This window comes from Halyomorpha halys, unplaced genomic scaffold, assembly GCF_000696795.3.
Source record: "Halyomorpha halys isolate HHAL.00 unplaced genomic scaffold, Hhal_1.1 Scaffold657.1, whole genome shotgun sequence".
Classification (NCBI taxonomy): Eukaryota; Metazoa; Arthropoda; class Insecta; order Hemiptera; family Pentatomidae; genus Halyomorpha; species Halyomorpha halys.
The window spans coordinates 925,914-941,268 of NW_027105368.1; the positions used below are offsets into that span (position 1 = coordinate 925,914).

The 15,355-nt window shown below is 30.5% G+C and overlaps 1 long non-coding RNA gene across 1 annotated transcript; it reads left to right on the plus strand.

The window, feature by feature from the left end:
• The first annotated feature begins 8,528 nt into the window (after window positions 1-8,528).
• On the plus strand, window positions 8,529-9,377 carry LOC136796567 (uncharacterized). The gene is made up of 3 exons (XR_010844298.1): window positions 8,529-8,800; window positions 8,879-8,983; window positions 9,243-9,377. It is a non-coding gene; the product is annotated as an uncharacterized lncRNA (long non-coding RNA).
• The last annotated feature ends 5,978 nt before the right edge of the window (window positions 9,378-15,355 follow it).

Here is a 15,355-nt window from a genome sequence, read left to right on the forward strand (position 1 = left end):
ATAAATAAACTTAGTCAAATTCTTTTTTTCTAGTTTATGTTTGTACATTTTTTCCTACAGTTTATTATCTTCAATTATTTAAAATACAATAATAATAAATTCGGTGTTTAATTTTTTTTTATTTTCAGTACTATTCACGGTTAAGCTAGCAAAGGTTCCTTTTGAACCTCTCCCCGCCGTAACACAAACATTTTTATTAAAATTAATAATTACAGTCTCAATAATATTTCAAATAAAACCTAAAAAACGATGAAGATAAAGACAATAAGTTATAGTTAAAATGAGGTGAAATGGGTCTTAGCCCATTCCCATTAGTATATTGGACTTAGCCACTTCAAAATAATGGAATACTCTAATGCATAACATTCCAGTCTTACAGGCTGTGTGCCATAGGCCATTTAATTAATTAAATTTTCATTAAATATTCGAAATAGATTAAATTTGTAAACATATATCAGGGAGATAAATGCTTTATTTAACAACAACAAGCAATGTTGCCCAAATATAATGGGTTGCCAATAATACACTGCATACTTATTAGTCCTATGATAAAATGTACATATTAATATAATCATGTGAAGATAGTTGACCGTGGATAATATATATGAGGCCAAGATGGTTGGGGTGCGCTCAGAGATTAACACAAATAAATTAAAAAACGTATTTATTATTATTCTGCCAACGTTTCGTCCTGAATTTTTAACCTTAATCAGGGCTCCTTGGAATAGATCGAAATCCAAGTCCTGGATTTCACGCGGATTAGACCTGATGAAGGCTAGAAATTCTGGCCAAAACATTGGAACTAATAAAAAAGATTTTAACTTAATTGAGTTATTCTCTGACCGCACACCCAACCATCTCCTCATGTATACTAATATAAGTGATTAACAAAGTTTTAATAAATATATACATTGTTATAAATACATACATAGTTACTTTATTTAATCATATAACTAGGTTACATTAATTTTTGTTATCCTTTGTCCGATTTTTTTATTTGTTCCTTTATCATTTATTCCTTTATCCTGCTTTCTTCTTGTTTTCTTTCTAACCGTAATTTATAGTATCTCGATAATATAATACACGGTATATATGAGACTCCTATTCGTCTCGTATTTCTCTTCTCCAGAGACCCAACGTAAGTATTCAACGTATTATAAAATTTTATTTAAATTTATGGACGCATCGAATGTTAACAATGTCAGTACGCACGCATTAAAAATAAATAAATACATTTAAAAAAAAACAATAAATAGGTAATAACTTTTATTTAAACATATATTTCTTATTTGCTTAAGAAAATATCAGTTCAAAAATATATTTTATTAAAAACGATGATACTGAGAAAATCTTGCTGAAGTTTGTCTTTAATGGTCTATTGTTAGATGAAAACTGAAATATTACTTTTTTAATTATGTATTATTCTTTTCTCACTTTAAAGATAAAACAAAATTTTATGAAAGCAACTTATAAATTTAGCTGTTAATTTCGATAAATAAATGTTTATTAGCTTTTAGAACAAACATCGACATATGTCTTCCAATTTTATTATCCTAGTGGCACTATAAACACTTCTATTAATTCAAACCGAGGTCATAAAGGCGATAAACGATGTCTGGTGTTCATTTACTACGCCATCTGTGGACAGCTGGTTTATCTTAAATTTGATCCTTAGCTGAATTAGGAATTTATTTTTATTTTTTATTTTGATCGAGTCTGGCCCCAGGACTGCTACACAAGATCCACATTCCTACTCCCTACATACTTTCTCATTATCCGTTCTTATCTCTCCGACAGATTATTTCAAATAAATCACAACAGCGCTTATTCATCCCTATTCTGTCAGTCTGGTGGTGTATCTCAGGGTAGAATCCTTGGTCCAATCCCTTTTACAGTTTTCACAGCTTACATCCCTACCCATCCTAAGACTATCCTCACCATTTTATTTTTGTTTTATTCCGTTGACACATGTCTATTGTGAGTGAACAATGATCCTTACATTGTATCCCAAATCCTCCAATCCCACATCATCACCCTTGAAGAATGGTGCCAAAACTGGAGGATTAAAATTAATTCCAATAAATCCCACCAAATCATATTTACCCTTCGTCATTACCAAAGAAAGATCTACATGACTATTATAAGGCCAATCTGGACATACGGAGTTGAGCTTTGGGGCACCACTAAACCATCAAATTTCTCCTGAATCCAATCCTTACAGTCCAAAATCTTTAATGCTCCTTACTTTGTCACACAAATCAAGTCATCCATCAGGAACTCAATGTTCCATATGTTGCCGATTTGGCCAGAACCAGATACCATTCCTTCCATGATACACTTCCTTCATTACCTAATAATCCTCCTAGGCGTCTGAAAATAAAATGGCCTCGAGATCTTCTCCTCTAGAAATGTTATTGGAGTTCTATCAATGGGTAGATTCTCCACATGTTTGTATCATGTCACTATGATCTTACATCAAATTTACTTGTCGTATTATATATACAGTTGTAAATTTCGATAAATAAATAATAAATAAAAAAAAATGTGTTTTATTACAATCTAGCACAATAAATACTACTTTTATAGTAATACATAAATTTATATGGAAAATGTGAGTAATAACCACATAAAAAAAAAATTAAAATGGAAAGCCAAAGCTAAGAGTTCTAACTTAAGTAATTAAAATGTATTTCTCTTCATTTACAAAATTGTTATCATTAGCATAAGCAATCGTCCCGTATCATTCTTTTCAAAAATGAGGCAACGGAGTAATGTTGTGACACCAAAAGCATTGTAGGTGAGAATTTAGGATTCTTAGAAACTAAGAAATCTGGCTTCTTGAGAACCTGAAGAACTCCAAAGATTAAAAATATAATAAAAGTAGCAAATGTCCATAACACAACCCACCGTCAACCATAGCGGATATTTAAATAGTTCGTAATGTGAAGGAGGGTCCAAAGTAATTGAAGTAGGCACAGAAATGCTGACCAATGGAAAAGAATCGCTTCCAAATATCAAAGAGGTAGACGCATTTCCCATAGATCTTTCGGGAGAGACTCCTCTGTGATCTAGACAGAGCTTCCTACAAGTCGGAAAACACCAGAAGACCTTCTACACATATTGGAGGTCAAGATAGCATATAACAGCAAATAACTTTACAACCAAATTAAAATTTCAATTGTCGGGGTTATAAATATTTTAAATGTGCTTAGTAGTTAAAGGAATATTCACAAAATATAATTTGAATTATATACCGAAATAATATGTAATAGTAAACCAATACGTTGAGGATTTTATGGTATGGCCAATGTATAAGTATAGTTTAATTGAGCCTTGGAAAAAATTAACATCCATAAAGATGGCTGTTTAATTTAGTTATTTATAAAATTAATTATTTTTAAAAGTGAGTCCTTGAATTTTTTTGACGTTGCAAGCGACTTAATAAAGAACGAAAAGACTATTCAAACTGATTACAGACAATAACTGGATATACTTTAAAAATATTAATACATTAATACTTCCTATATATATGTTCCTTTTCTTATTCATGTTTTTCGACGTTTCAGGATCCAACTGACAATGACCGATGTTATTGGCACTGTTATTATAAAAAGATTAATTTAAGTTAGCCTTATCATAATAAGGATGATATAAATAGTTATAAGAAAAATTCGTTCCATCTAAACTCCATAGTAGGATTAAAGAATATGTGATCAGGCGCAATTTCAGTAAGTAAGAAGGTATCATATAACTAAGAGAATTATCGCAAACCTGACCCTCCAAAGATTAAAAATATAATAAAATTAACAAATGTAATTTATTAGTAATTGAAGGAATATTCAGATTCATTAAATATAATTAGAATTATATACTAAAATGATAAATAATAATTAACCAACACGTTGAGGAATTTATTGTTTGGTAAATATAAAAGTATAGACGAACTGAACAAAACTGAAAAAAATTGATATACATAAAGAGGCTGTTAAAATTAGTTATTTATAAAGGTTATTGTGGCTTTAATGTGAAATTATTAATTATTTCCTTAAGCTCTATTTAAATTTTGTATAAAAGATATATTTCAGAAATATTATTGGAAGGGTTTATTAATAGATATTATTATTAGGGTTTACTATTAGTGGATTTTTAAAATTAATTTCTTTATTTTATAAAAAAATGTTTACAACATCACTATCAATCTCCTAGACCAGATTTGGCCATCATTGAACATTTTTCTGGCCCGCAAGATTCATTATGCTATTACAAAATATATTTATGCTATGATTGACAAGGTAATGAAAACCTATGTATTAAAAAAATATATCATTTCTATGGGGCTATATATTTCTTTACAATGTGCGTTTTAAATTATTACTATTAATGATGACAAGAATAATGCATAATCATATCTAAGAATAAACTATTAATAACTAGGGGAATAACTTTATGAAAAATTATGTATTTATTTCCTGATCAAATATGCAAAAAACAAAAATTTTGCACTTTTAATCTCAGTATTTTTAGCAATGTTTCTTTGTCGAACGATACAAATAAAACTAACCTTCATTAAAAGAAGAAATAAATATTTTTTAAAATTACAAACAATTTTATTTAATAAAACCACGAATTGAACAATTATAAAAATTAATTGTTGTTTATTAATGAATAAGCTGAGTTATATCACATTGAAGGTAAGTTATGTAACAATGCTGTTGGAAACTTGCTAAAGTTCAACCTGCAGCATCAACTTTGGATAAAGGAAAGTGTTTCTCCTGGAACTTTTCCTTCAACTCCAGTAAAGAAATTACCAATTCGACTGGCTTCGAAATTTCTTTTGAATCTTGATGTAACTGGACTTGAAATCTAATTTACAATGAACTTTTCGTATAGGCATCTTCTGTGTATCATTTAAGTTGGTATTTTTATTAATCAGTAAATACGAGAGTAAGTTAATTAATATCCGTTATATAGTTACAAAATTGTTTTGTAATCAAATAGGAAACTTACAAGTACATAATTTTTCGACATAGTTCGGATTGCTTTTCAATACAATTATACTACAAGCTTCATGATGCCCTCATAAAAGAAGGTTTTCGCTGCAAGCCAGTGATGCACCCCTTCTTTTGTAGGCAGAACCGTGACTAATTTGCAGACTATTTGTCACTTCTTCAATTGTTACTCATCTCTCTAAGAGCACCATTTAACATTAACGCTTAATGCTTTCTTCATTTGTAGCGGTAAACGGTTGTCCAACTCCTTCATCATGCTAACTTGTACGAAAATTTTTGAGTTTCTCAATCCAGACACTCCATGAGTAGACACTCCATTATAGCAAAACACTGTTCCCGTACTGTATTAAAAGTCTTCGATGAATTTTGGCCCCTGATATGGCTTCCGACCACAAAAACGGATCATAGAATGTTGCTCTTCTTTGGTACAAATAGAAAGCTGAGCAGTCAGACTTAACCGAACGACAGCGATAACGAAACTAACCTAGCAGCTCAAAACTTGCATAGAGATAACAACAAATAAACAAACCCTGCATCAACAAACGCAAAAAGACAGTACTATCAACATAAACAAAAATATAACTAAATATCGGATAAATATTGACTTGCCCTCGTATTATCTTCGTCCATGACACTTGGAGTATCAGAGTTTCTTCGTCTTAGATTTATTTTAAAAATTACTTACTTTTATTTTGTTTTTATCTTTTCCTGGAAGAAATTCCCATTTTATGACCTCTTTACTTTATTCAAGTCCCCGTTTCGGGCAGTTCATCCATTATAATGTTAATTTTTCACAAAAATATAAAATAATGCACAGTGCACACATCACCAGTTTATAATTATACAACGAATTTCAAATAATTAAGTAAGAACTAAATATAAAATATTTAAATATCAATTACTGTTTTACAATTTAAAAATTTGAGATTAGGCCAAAACATAAGTACTAATAGTCCTTAGGGGCAGTAGAGGACTCCAACGAAAGTCTTGGGCCGACGAAAGAAAAGAAAAAAGTACTAATCATTCATTTTTTCTTTCCTTAAATTATATGATGGTCATTTGTCAACAAAAATATTTTTTATGAAATAATATTCGAAATCCTGAATTTAAGTTAAACATTTTTCTTTTCGTTCATCATGAGTTTTTATGTTATTTGTCATATCATCATCATCATCATCAATCGGCGCGACAACCTATTACTGGGTCCTGGCCTTCTCAAGCAGCTTCCACCAGTTTAATCTGTTAAGTGCAGTTGCTCTCTCTAATTCTTTACTCCAAGCAGGCCTTCGTTCCATTATACTTGAATCCTCTTTAACACCACCCAACCATCGAACCATAGAGAAGTTTATTTGGAATCTCATCAGTTCCCATCCTTGCCATACGGCCTACCCAGCGTAGCCTACCAATTCTCACAATTTTTCCAACATCAGGCTCACCAATTAACAAGTAGGTTTCCCTATTCGTGCGTCTTCTCCAAGCTGAACCATCCTTTACTGGGCCGTAGATTCATCTGAGTATTTTTCTCTCAAACGATTGGAGATCTCTTTCATCGGCCTTCGAAAGTGCTCAAATTTCCAAGGCGTACAGCAGCTCTGGTCGAATTAATGTTTTGTACAATCTAGTTTTCGTGGATCTTTATAGTGAGCTACTACCAAAGTGCCAACGAAGTCCAAAAAAAAACACCTATTGGCCGATGATATTCGCCTTATCTCGGCCGAAACGTCATTGGTGGCATTAACTTGTGATCCTAGGTACACAAACTCCTCAACTCGTTCGAACGAGTAATGACCAATTTGGACAAAATCTTCATTAAAACCTCTTTCTTGACCAGCTATCATATATCTGGTTTTGTTGGCATTAATAACAAGTCCCAGCTTCCTGGCAGCATCATCCAGGACATGAAAGGCCTCTTCCACAACAGCTTTTGATTTCCCAATAATGTCGATATCATCTGCATATCCCAGGATTAGTACCATACGATTGAAAATGGTCCCACTTGTCTGAGTTATTTGTTATAACTATCTTAAAACAACAAACAGGACCCTACTTCAATTTAATGATACTAATTATTTTATATGTTACCTGAACATTTACATTTTTTGTACTTACTTTTTCTCAACATTTTTTTACTATGTTTTTATTTGATTACTTTATTTCATCATTATTTTATCTACACCTATTTCTCTCTCTGTTGTGTATTAATGCTAATTTAACTCTTTGCTAATTATATATTATAAAAAAATCTATTTTATAATGACCGAATAAAGCTGGCCCATACTTCCAATATCAGTTTTAAAATTCACAAATTCTATTGTACATGTTGTTATATGAATAGATTCTGAGTATTTTCTTATTTTTACAACCTTCGCCATAGTTAATACTTTTTTTATACTTTAGTTTTAATAAATAGTACAAATTACTAACACGCCCTTCTGAACTACAAAAACATGAAATTTATAATCAATTTTCTTTAATTATTTTCTCCAACAATAATTATCATCGTTGAAGTTTTGATGTTTATACTTGATCATAATAATAGTAAAAAATAAATGATAAATCAACAACACACTTTGTATTGCTCCTCTTTGATGAAATATTTAATACATCCAGATGAGAACTGAACATGGCTTAACCTGCCAAATCAATATCACTCAATAATATATAGTTGCCCTAACTGAGCCATTCACATGATCAAAACCCAATCAATTGTTGATATGGTACAAACTCCCTGTTTACATGATATCTAGGCTGTATCAGTTTATCAATTCATAATATGCCTATATTAAACTTCGACCAAGGAAATAATTAAACTAATTTTTAATAGTTCAAATGTCAAATATATGATAATGACGTATATTATTAAATAATTTTTGAAACCTAAGGTCATTTCATCGAAGTAGACAAATTTTTGACATTCTTCAATCATTTATAAAATAATTAAAGACTGAATAGTGATGATATCTCAATAAAAGAATTAATAAAATAAGATACTTTAATTTTTTTACATAGTTCTATAAAATTTTGGTCATAAAGTTGCGAAAAAACACAACATTTGAGTTAAATATTTCATTCCTTTATGGTCAATTTTATCTAACCAATTACAAATTAATCTAATCACGTATGTCTTTATTTTTAATGTTCTAATTGGAGAGTAATAATACAATCTGCTGAAGTAATGACAATAAATATTAGTATTCATTAAAAAATATATATAGAAAAAGAAGCGGGAAAGAAAACAAAAGAATGATAATAGTAAACTAAAATAGAGTGAATACAGAAAAAATATATTATAACATGTGCAAACTAAAATATAAATCCAAATAATAAGTTAAAACTGGTTAAATAATATACACAAGAAAAAAGTAAATTAAATTTAAGTAACAATTTAATAAATACACACTCTCAGCTGCATCATACATATCGCTTTTATGCTTGACTTGTGGCATATCTGACAAAAATATGAAATAACAATATTGAATTTAACTAAGTAAAAAGAAAGAAATTTTTACAATATTTACAGTCTGTCTGTATCCAGAAAAAAGTGAGAAATATTCGGAATATACGAGTTGAAATCCAAATAATGAAGAAATATGTAGGAGGGAGGGGTGAATCATGCAAGAGATAAACATGTATTGCTGGATTTCGGTGTAAAAGAGGGTGAAGGTGAGCAAAAAAGGAATCAATATGCTGAGGACTATGAGGAAGGATGACTAAACTTACGGGTTAGGTAATGTTGTATTATCTAAAGATGAAGGTCAAAGATAGTGATAAATATGTCAGGCAATATATTGGTAAGAGGAATATAGTGCTTATCTACTTTTACCATATTTCCTTCACTCATACACTAAAATATTGCTTTTTTATTATAGACTCAATCCCGGAGAGGGTTCCAGAACCCACAGGGCTGAATTCACGACCACAGTATCATAATAAAAATTATCTACAACAGCTGGATTCGAACCCAGGTTCTTGAAGTTAGTACCACATCACATTACCTCTCTGCAATTCCGATATTTAATATTTAATATTATTTGAACAATATTTTTACTTGTGGTCAACACTGTAATCATCACTCTCTTGCCTTTTCTGTAGCTTTTAACTGCTGTTTATTGGGGCTGTGAAGCTGTGCGCTCAACATAAGTGAAATACTCCTTCGGGAGAAATTTCTTTATATATTTTAATTTTTTTTAATAAACCTTAATTCAATATACATTAATTTGAGTTTTACTTCAGAATAAGCTGAGCTACACCTCCAGTTTTGTCGAAAAAAAAATGTGATGTGAAATCTCCTCAAAGTATTGGTGTTTCCAGCCAATAATTACTGAAACTCACTTCCAATTGATGAAAAATTTGTAAAATAAAATATTTAACATGGAAATAACCAAATTTAATTCGCATTAAAATAATTGAAAATAAGTTTTTATAGAATACATCTTTATTATAATGAAAATCGTGCACCAAACGGTATAAAATTCTTTATAGTACTGTTTATTTTATTTGAGTATTTCTATTATTTTAAGACAACTTGCCTCCATAAAAAAATAATGATATTTACAAAGTTATTGAAAATAATAAAGATGCTTTATAATAATATAATAAAAATTAAATAACGATTCTTGCTAGAGTTTACTTTTTTGTTAAAAAGGTTCTGTTTAACTTTTTATTTTTATGAATGAAACATTTTTTTAATTTTGTTTCAGTCCAATTTTGAAATTTATATCAATATATGAATATCAGAGCCATACATATATCTATGTATGTATTATAATATAGTGTATATATAATTAGTATAAATATAATCATAATATTATGATTGTTCTGGTAACCTACGGCAACGGAAAGGTTGAAAGGCTGCCATGTAGGACCAGTAGCGCCCATGTGGCCAACATCAAAAGCTTGCCTCCTCCAGCACTCTTGGTGGAAGAGAAGCAACTCAGATGAGTGTGAGATAGCCATCTTGTCTCAACCAGAGAAGCCTCAACCCTTTATTTTTGTTCAGTGATCAGCAATATATTCCATGAGTGAGTAGAGTTACTTCAGTGGTTCCCAGCAGGAGAGGGAGGAGAGGCTTGGAGATGCGGGGGGAAGAAAGAAGAGAGAAGTAAGTCCACATAGCAATAGTTAACATCCACATCATCATAAACCACCTCAATGTTAGCATCTACAATTTCCATAGCCCAGTCATACAAAATTCTGCTAACAATCTAATCATAATGTTTTCTTTCGGCCACCAACTACACCATTTGTAACATAAAACAATAGAATTTTATTTCATTTAATCATGTCCATTTTCAATTATACAGTCCACTCCAACCCAACCAGCCAACCAAAAGTGAAATGTGTCTTACAATGCGGTTGAAGGTATACTTCATACAATGATATATATATTATGATTATATTGCTAAAAACAAAATATATATATATCGATGCTATCGAAATTACTTAGATGAAATTCAGTAAATACCAGGCCTCACAATATCCCAAACTCTATTGTTTGACATGAGACGGGTAGAAGTCTTCTGAGTGTTAATGGAATAGATAACAAACGTAATCAACTACTGGTCCAAACTGTTATTGATGTCAGAAATGAGATTCCCCAAACTATGTTTGTAATCCCTCACATAGAATACAACTGGTTTACTCATGTTAATATGATAGGAGTTGAGTGTTTTAGCGTACTTGCTTAGCCTCCACTGGCTCACTACCAGTGATGGGGCGAGAGGGATGCGCTGCGATCATACGATAAATTGGGCCCAGGGATCCTCAGGTCGATTGTGTAAATATTGTATGTAAGAGTGTGTATGAAGTATGCCTTCACCTTAATGCCAGGAACACTTCACTTTTGGTTTGGCTGGTTGGGTTTAAGTGGACTGTATATAAATAAAAAATATTGCATGATTAGATGATGATAAAACTCTATTATATAAATTAAAAGCGGTGTAGGGGGTGGCCGAAAGAAAACATATATGATTAGAAGGGTTAATAAATTTTGAATGGCTGGACTATGGAAATTGTAGATATAATGAGGTGGTTGATGATGATGTGGATGCTAGTTGTTGCTAAGTGTACTTACTCCATGCTTTCTTCTTCCCTCCGCACTCTTATGCTTCTCTCCCCTCTGCTTCTGGGGACAACTCCAGGAGTTCTACTCACTCATGGTAGATTTCTGAGATTTCCTGATGAGAGACAAAAAAGAAAGGACTGTATCTGGCAGAAAACAAGATGGCTCTCTCTCATTGGCCAGGGTTACTTCTCTTGCCACCGAGAGCACTGGAGGAGGTGAGATTTTACTGTTAGCCACATGGGGCGCTACTAATCCTATATATGACAGCCTTTGTGATTAGAGATTATGTTATTATTATTATTTTTTTTTTCATACACATAATTTGATTATGTTCATTTTCTCAATTCTTCTATTTGTATATATTTTATGAGAGATTTTATTTATTTGTATGTAATTTTTTAAAATGTATTTTCATTTTTATTTTATTTTATTTTAGTATGAATGTGATAATTCATCACCATTACCTATTGCCCACAATAGTGTGGTAGAATGTACTATCTATCAAAACAAAAAAAAAAAGTGATAGCTTACCAATACGGATGTAGGGGTGAGTTCAATGCTTTTTACAAAAACGGAATATCGAAACATGAAGGCGATATTGTTGAAAATATTCTGAACCATAACTTCTAAACTGATATAAAGAGCATTGAACTCAAACAGTAACCCCATATACCGATCACTTTGCAGCTTCAAGCTACTTAAACCTGAAATATATTTAACATTTAGGTTAAGTTAAAGAAAAATTAAGGTGCATCAGCTAACTATGAGTAGGAAACTCGGAGCACATCAAACAACACCATGCAAGCAAAACCCTCATTTTCATGGCAAAAGAACGCTGTCTATTCTGCAAAAGTTATTTCAATAATGATTTGTACCACATCCTCCTTATGTTATGGTCAGGAAAAAATAACGGGAGATTCTGTATACATTTATAATGACCTATTGGAGTAATGTGCTCAAGTACTAAAAATTCTGCTGACAAATTCTTTGATGATTGTAATTATGAGAGATAGTCATTTAGATCTTATATTGATTAAGGGCCTTGATTAGCAGAGGCGATCGTTGTAAAAGTAATTTTAAGCTTCTTAATTAATGTCTTTTATCATCGAGGTTTATTTTATCAATATCTTCTGGCTTGATTATGGGCTTTCTCCAGTAACTGGAATCTGTAATTGTAAAGACCTTTACATTAAAAATAGACAATCTTCTTTTCTCTCTTAACCGAAAATGATATTTGTGCAATATTTCCTTTGTTGTTTTGAGATACCTCCTAATACAATACAATTTTCCTTATACTAATTACACAATAAATTCTACTTATATAAAATACTTAAAATATCACATAATTTCCGTTCTTTCCATCGATAATTCTTAAAATTTACAATGCTGCTAAATATAAAAATTCTGGCCAACATAAAAAAATAATAATAATCTGTTGATTGATTTCATAAGCACGTACTTAATTTCAAATCCGTGAGATAGTATTATAAATGAAAAAAAAAAATCTTAAAAATTAAATTAAAAATAAAATTGATAAAACTACCATTGCGCTTTATTAAATACTAGCTAACCCGGCAATGCTTCACTATTACCCATATTTGAGGATGTATATAGATTTAATGATCACAATAGAAAGTTTGATATAAATTATTGTATTTAGTTAAAATTACACAATTACGTATACTCTATTATGGTAAACTCTATATATTAATTAAACCAATGTATGCCATGACATTTGTTTTCAGCATCTCATGAAACTCTTAAATACGAATTTTCGAAAAAATCGGTAAATAAAATTTTTTAGCCCCCGATTTTCGCCCTATTGATTTCTCGTGTAAAAAAAGAAATAACTCTAACACTACTCGTTGACCTACTTTACCTCAATCCTCAAAAAAGAAAAAGAAGAACTATAAAATACTAAAACCAGCTTGAGCAAGAGGTGTTTCTGGGTTTCCATTGCCAAACCTCATGCTCAGAGAATATTCTGAACCTATAGATTTAATTAAAAGTTAAAATTTATTATATCCCTATATCTATCTATCTACCTATCTCTCTCTCTCTCTCTATGTATATATATATATATACATGTACCCATATATATATAAATTAACATCATATATAATATATTATTAATATTTAATAAAACTAAATCATTCAAAACTAGAAATAATTATAAAAAATAGAATATTTAATAATTTAAGCAATTTCCTAATAGTTAAAAATTTTCATAATAGATTTTCTCATTTTACAGATATCGTCATCGATTTCTTCGTGGCCATTACTTTGTGTGTGATATTAATCATGACCTTTAGGAATCTTTGGCCTGCCTTCTCAGAACAATTCAGGACTGTCAGATAAAATTTTAATAAAACTTTGAGATATTTTTTCCAAGCAAGCCACAAGGGTCTAATTTCGTCGTGGTTTCTTCACGCAAATACGATACGACCTTACATCAGCTTGTGTAGAGCCAATATAAAGAATGTAATTTTTCATTTTTATATAAAGACAAGTCTTTACTTCACAAGTATTAACATGTACAATAATCATTACAGTGCTTCGGGATTCACCGAAACACTTTTGGAATAAAATAAAATACATAAGATAGAATATAATACTAAAAAATGGGCAGGTATAGTTTTAAAGAAATTCTATATTATGGTTTCTAACAATTTTTGATATTTTATTGATAAAAAAAAAAGACAAAATAAACATTGACATTTTGAATAATCCAATAATAACTGAGAATTCATGCCAATAATTAATTATTTTTTAAAGATTTCTGTTTTGCTTTTAAATTTATCTAACAATATTTTTCCAATATTTCAATAGGTGTTTGTTATTAATTAAGTGACAATCTATAATCTAAACTTTGAAATCGAGTGCCAGAATTAATGTGGCTATTTAATTTATATAAGAAAAATTTTAACATTCAAGAAGTTTTCAGACTAAATATTGAAATACAAATTTGTTTTATTAAAATAAATCGTTATAAAAAATGTAGTAGTGTATTTATCGACGTGAATTAGGGATATAATTATTTATGAGGAGACAATGATTGGGGTGCGGTCATTGAAGAACAGAAATTAGTAATAACTTATTTATTTGCGCTAACGCTTCGGCCACATTTTCAAGCCTTCATCAGGTCTAAGAACAAAAAACAAATTAACAGCCATAATGAATAAGAGGAATGATTAGAAAATAAGAAAACAACTAATATTATATGTAGGTACAAAATAATACATATATATATATATATATATGTTTTTTTTTCTCTTCAATATTTATATACTGTCATTTTGTAAATTGACATTATTTTCAAATTGATCGTATATTATTCTTTTTGACCAAAGTAATGTCTGCAATGTAGTCCATTGGCTTTCAATAATTAGTTTGAATTGTTTCGACCTAGACCACGACTTAGACTCTTCAATTTCATTATTAGGACGGTCTAGTTCTCTTTATCGAACTTTACGACTTACCATTTGCTGTAGATTATCAAAGCTAAACTTTATAATTTTCCTTGATACGTATTTCAGCCTAGAAATGAAGCCATAGCCTCTTTTGTTCGATAGAAACCCTCGCCTAACGGTGGTAATCTCCTCTCCAATATCCTGCCCTATATTCCTATATTCCTGAATGCTAAATAGACTCTCCAGCGTAGGAAGGATCAATCCGGCAACAAGGACTTGCAGTGTTAAATAATTTCTTCTCTCTAGATATATGTACCTCATTCATAATTAGTTTACTGTTAAATATTTTATTGAAAGTATACAATCTTTACGTAAGTGCAGTTTTATTAAGGTGTTAGTATTCAGTCATATAAATATTAAATAAAAATAGAACCGTAAATAATAAATAATAAAAACATAATAAATTAATATAAAACAAAATGGACACTAATTTTAGTAAAATAATTTATACCTATCAAAAATGATCATGGATTAAATAATAAAAAATAAGAAAACAATTAAGCTTAAGAATCAAAATTAAGTAAGTACAATAAATCAATTCTGTAATCAAGGAACCCTGAACAAAACCCTGTAATATAATGGCAAGACGGGCGACAGTGTTCCAGCACTTCTCTCGTACCCAGGTCACACTAGTATTGAGATCCAGGAGGCTGTGTGAGGGCACTGGAACCACAGACACCACCAGGCGGCCACTGCCGATTCAATCTTTATTTATAAATAAGTATGATTATCAGTATATAGTTAACCGTGGATGATATGTTGTATGAGTAGGGATAAAAGACCGGTTCTGGAACAGTAAATGAGCCTTTTTG